General features: G+C 36.0%; 1 pseudogene; it reads right to left on the reverse strand.

The window, feature by feature from the left end:
- LOC147363079 (ribonuclease H2 subunit B pseudogene) overlaps positions 1–5,063 on the reverse strand; it is a 62,605-nt pseudogene extending 57,542 nt beyond the window's left edge.
- Positions 5,064–6,000: the final 937 nt, after the last annotated feature.

A 6,000-nucleotide genomic window follows, 5' to 3' on the forward strand; every position in this document is an offset into this window, starting at 1 on the left:
TATACAAAAGACAAAATTATTAAGTGAAAAATTCCACCTTAAAAACTAGAAAAAGAAGACAAATAAATGCAGGAAGAAATAATAAAATAATAAAGGTAAGAGCAGAAATCACTAAGATCATGAGAAGAAAAAACAACAGAAAAGCTTCAGTGAAACTCAATATTTCTACTTTGATCAATAATAATAGATCTCTGAAAAGATCTTTAAAATAAATAGGTATATGATACCATAATTGCCATCAGTAAATGAGAAAAAGCATATTTCTATAGGTTTTAAGGACATTAAAGGCTAATAATGAGTATCAGTTTTCTAGTTTTGCCAGTAAATTTGGTATCTTAGAGTGAAATGAATAAATTCCATAGAAGACAAACTACATAGTTTACTTACTAAGAACTGAAATCACTATTACCCTAATAAAAACAAATTCAAAGATTTTATAAGTGATTCTGAAAACTTATAGAGATCAATATCCTCAGAAATATAGCTTCAGATATCCTTAATGAAATATTAGTAAATCAAATATAGCAATAAATAAAGATCATTATAAATAATGGCCAAATGGGGTTATCCTAGGAACACAAAGTTAGTTCAAAATCTTAATCAATAAATGGAATTCACCATAGCAACACACTTCAGAAGACATACCATATAATTCTCTCAAAAGATATAGAAAAAGAATCTGGCAAAGCTTCATTCTTTTATCTTTTAGGATAAAAGACAAAATTATCTTTTAATCGGTATGCTTTTATCAAACAAAGATGTGTCACAATTGCAATTGGTAGTATGACTTTTGTTTTAAAAGCTCACAAAATAGTGATACTTCTCCCAAATAACAGAATTTAAGATTCAGAGAAATGTAATAGTCACATTATGTGACTGTACTTCCAGCCCTAAAGCCAGGGTATTCTCCATTTTCATTATACAGTGTATCGGTTTTCCATGGTGTTAAAACCAATGACCACAAGAACTGGTGGCATAAAACAACTAAAATTCATTCTTTGGTGTGTTACCAACTTGTTCATTAGTGTATTAGCAAGACAGTATATTCCCTGTTTTCATTATACAGTGTATTAGTTTTCTGCAGTTGTTATAACCAATTACCACAGACTAGGTGACATAAAACAGCTAAAATTTATTCCCTCACTGATCCAGCGGTCAGAAGTTCAAAATCAAGGTGTTGGCAAGCTTGAATTCCCTTCAGAAGGACTGTGCAGGAATCTTTCTCTTGTTTCTTCTAATTACTGGTTGCTGCCAGCATTCCTTGGCTTTCTTTTTATTTCTTTATTTGTATTGTAGTTAAAACATTTAACATGAGATCTAGAGTCTTCGGTTTCCCAGGTGGCTAAGTGGGAAAGCATCTGCCTGCCAATGCAGTTGATGCAAGTCGTAGATTCCATCCATGGGTCTGGAAGATCCCCTGGAGTAGGAAATGGCATCATACGCCAGTATTCTTGCTTGGAAAATTGTATGAACTGAGAAACCTGGTGGGCTACAGTCCTCGGGGCCACAGTAGAACATGACTGAGCAATAGAATCTTAATAAACTTTTAAATATAAAATACAGTATTGTTAATATACAACGTAGCATTGTTAGCTACAGACCAGTGCCGTACAGCTGCTGCTGCAGCAGCAGCAGCAACTTTTCATTTTGCCCTCATCACAGCCACTGGAAACCACAATGTTACTCTATGCCTTGATGAGTTTTATTATTTTAAATACCTCATTTAAGTGTAAATATTTGTTCTTCTGTTATTGGCTTAGCATACTGTCCTCAAGGTTCATCTGCGTTGTACTTATGGCAGGATTTCCATTTTTTATGACAGTGATATTTGACTGTGTGTATATAACACATTTTCTTTATGCATTCACCTGTTAATGGACATTTAAGTTGCTTCCATACCTTGGTTACTGTAGATAGTGCTCCAATGAGCATGGGAGTGTAAATAGCTCTTCAAGATCCTAATTTTGATCCCGTTGGATAAATACTTAGCATGATTGTTAAGTCTTATAGCAGTTATATTTTTAATTTCTGGAGGAATCTCCAGTTTTTCACAGCAGCTGCCCCATTTTACATTCTCATCAATATTGATGATTCCACTTTTTCTGCATCCTCTCCTACACTTGTTATCTTTCTTTTGATGAAGTGTTAATGATATTTCCATACATCTTAACTAGGTCAGGAAGATCCTCTGGAGGAGGGTGTGGCAACCCACCCCAGTATTCTTGCCTGGAAAATTCCATAGACAGAGGAGCCTGGTGGGCTACCATCCATGAAATCACAAGTCAGACATGACTGAGCAACTAATGCTAACAGCTGTGAAGTAACAGCTCATTATTTTGATTTGCTTTTCCCTGTTGATTAATGATGTTGAGCATTTTTCATATACCTATTGGTTAATTATATATTTTCTTTAGAGAAAGTCTATTCAGTCCTTGATCTTTTTTTTTTTTTTTTCAGTTGAGTTATTCAGATTTTTGCTTATTGAACAGTAGGAATTCCTCATACGTTTTGAACATTAAAACCTTTTGGATATGTTGTTGTTCCATCACCAAGTCATGTCCAATTCTCCATGCTTGCAAATATTTCTTTCCATTCCATAGATTTACATTTTACTCTATTAATTTTCTTTTACTATGTGTGAAAAATCTTTTTAATTTGATGGAATTTTACTTATCTATTTTTGCTTTTGTTGCCTGTGCTTTGAATGTCAAATCCAAAAATAAATATTGCCAAGATCAATGTCCTGAAGTTTTCTGTACTTCTCTTCTCTGAATTTTATAGCTTCAAACCTTAAGTTGATGCTTTTAATCCTCTGTTGAGTTGATTTTTACTTTTTTTTCTTTTTTTGGTTATGTCAGTTTATTGAGGAATTTCTGATGCTAAAGGTTAATTCTATTCACTTGATTATTTTTCATGATGTCAAATAAAAAACTCCAAAGGCTATAAGCCATGATGTTTCACAATTACTTTCCCATATGTTGTTCAGGGAACACAAAATTCAAACCCAAAGAAATGTTCCAGTGAATCTGAAAATTGCTCCCATCCTACCTTTTTTCAAAAAGTGATAATTATGAGTTCGGAAGTAGGGTGGCAAGGATGAAAGTGGGACATGAAGAAAGCAGATATTTTCGCTCAATTTCACTTTCAAAGGTCCAAATCATTCCCATTTTTTTTAACATGTTTTGCACCAAAAAAGGAATCAATACTTTTCATTCCACACTTGTTAACTTTAGCCAAAGCCTTCTGCTGCTGCTGCTGCTAAGTCGCTTCAGTCGTGTCCGACTCTGTGCGACCCCATAGATGGCAGCCCACTAGGCTCTCTGTCCCTGGGATTCTCCAGGGAAAAACACTGGAGTGGGTTCCCATTTCCTTCTCCAAAAGCCTTCTGAGTCGTGGTCAATTTACTATTTTTCTTCACAGTCCTGAAATCTTTACAATTAAACAGTGTAATCTTCTTTCGCTTCTACAGGCTTATCTGATAACTTTGTTTTCTTCTATGGAGGGTTTGGCACTGAAGCTGGAGGTTCTGGAAGCTTTAAATATTTAGATAAGTTATCACTTAATTGTTTAGGGATGGATCAGATATCAGACCATGGGCATAATGGACATAATACTCGTCCTTGTCACTGGAAGCCTGGTCACTAGAGAAAAACGCAATAGACTGTACCCTGGCACTGACATTTACCTTATTGGTTTTTAATGCTGCCATTTTCTCATTAACCTTTTTTTTCCTAATCATTTTAATGTCTTCTCTTTGCTGTTCTTGTAGTATTTCTTCTTGTCTATTTCTTTCTCCTCTGTCACGTGTCTATAACTCCTCAAGTTCAGGAAGTTTCAGCAACAAGTTGCAATCCGGGAACACGTCATCCATCACAACTTGATCCAGGGGCTGAAACTTCCCCTCTTTACTGGCCATTATAAGGTAATGGAGAAGTAGAAACAGAGAGTCCATAGGTGTGGCAAAGTGAAGAAGACCTCTTGCTTGAACTGATTCATTTATAAACCAATAATTTTTTTTCCTTGAAAATTTTTATTTCAAACAGCTGCGGTAGACACATATTCAACAAGTAAATGGCTCCTTCCCCTGAACGTGGGTTAGCCAGTTTTATAAACACAAGCCCACTTTTCATCTTCTTTGACGCATCCTTTAAATATTCCAGGAGCAGGAACATGTGCTGCCAGGCACGAGCCCCGTCCCCGCCGTCCGCGCCTCCCACCATGCCGCTCGTCTGTCTCTCGGCGGCCCTCAGTCCTCGGAGTGCGACTCAGTCCTCGGAGCGCGACTCGGCGAGAGGCGGTTGGCAAGTGCAGGCAGAACGGTCGGGAAGCGCGGCGCGCGGCGCTGCCAGCAGCACTGCCAGCAGCACGGCCTGCCAGGCGAATGTCGTTTCATTTCCGGAGTCCACAGCGGCCAGGCTTTCAGTGTTTAAATTGAGCGCCAGGCCCAAGCCGTCGGCCCACTAGATTTTTACTTTTTTGAATGATGTAATAAAAAGATACAATTTTATTCTTTGTGTAGGTATGTAAATAAAGTTTCCCAACACTTCATTGAACAGATTTCTTTCACCATTGTATATTTCTGGCACCCTTAGTAAGGATCACTTGGCCGTACAGACAACCACTGATTTACAGTGGTTCAACTTACAATTCTTCAACTTAACAACGAAGGGAAAGTAATATACATTCAATAGAAAATGTACTTTGAATTTTGATTTTTCCCAAGGATAGAGATATTCAGTACAGTGACAGCAAGCCACAGCAACTAGGGAGCTAAGCAGTTGTAAGGGGAAATAATCTAAACACTTACAACTGTTCTGTACCCATATAATCATTGTTTGTCACTATCAGTACAGTTTTAATGAATTATTTACAAGACATTAGATACTTTAGTATAAAATAATCTTTGTGTTAGATGACTTTGCCCAAATATAATCTAAGTATTCTGAGCATGTTTAAGGTAAGCTAAGTTACGCTGATCCTGATTGGTAGGTTAGCTGCAAGAATTGCATGTTTAATTTAGAATATTTTCAACTTACAATGAGTTTGCCAGGAGATGAACGCATCATAACTACAGGAAGTCTTTATACACATGGGTTTATTTCTGGGTTCTCTATTGTATTGGACTGTATATCTTTGAGCAAGAATGCTACAGCTTTAACTACTGCAACTTTGTAATGTTGACATATTTTGAAGTTAAGTGTGATACCTCCAGCTTTGTGATTCTTTCTTAAGATTGTTTGGACTATTTGGAGTTTTTGTAATTCTATAATAATTTTAGGATTTTTTTCCTATTTCTGTAAAAAATGCCATTGGAATTTGGATAGAGACTGCATTGAATCTGTAGTTTGGTTAGTGTGTTCATTTTAGCAATACAGCCTTCTCTAAAATTTCCTCTTAAAATATTTAGATTTATGTTTCCTGTAAGTGTGGTTTCCTCCATTTTTAATCAATGCTCTTATTATTTTATAAAAAAGTGAACAAAAAGATGATCATTGACATGTTCATTGTAAATAATACATTTTAGTGTTAAAAAAATCCTTTATTTAAAACTTTGAGCAGAATTCCCTTGTTTAATATTTAGATCTGACCACTGTGTCTTTATCTTTATTATGTACATGTGTCAATATGTCTTTGCCCATCTTTTTATTCTCAAAAAGTATGGTATATTTTAGATAATTCTTTATATCATACTATGTTGGACATTCAAAGAATGCTCAAACTACCACACAGTTGCACTCATCTAACACGCTAGTAAAGTAATGCTCAAAATTCTCCAAGCCAGGATTCAGCAATATGTGAACCGTGAACTTCCTGATGTTCAAGCTGGTTTTAGAAAAGGCAGAAGAACGAGAGATCAAATTGCCAACATCCGCTGGATCATAGAAAAAGCAAGAGAGTTCCAGAAAACCATCTATTTCTGCTTTCTTGATTATGCCAAAGCCTTTGACTGTGTGGATCACAATAAACTGTGGAAAATTCTGAAAGAGATGGGAATACCAG

Source organism: Bos grunniens, chromosome 11 (assembly GCF_055505025.1).
Source record: "Bos grunniens cultivar Pamir isolate PY7600 chromosome 11, Bosgru_T2T1.0, whole genome shotgun sequence".
Taxonomy (NCBI): Eukaryota; Metazoa; Chordata; class Mammalia; order Artiodactyla; family Bovidae; genus Bos; species Bos grunniens.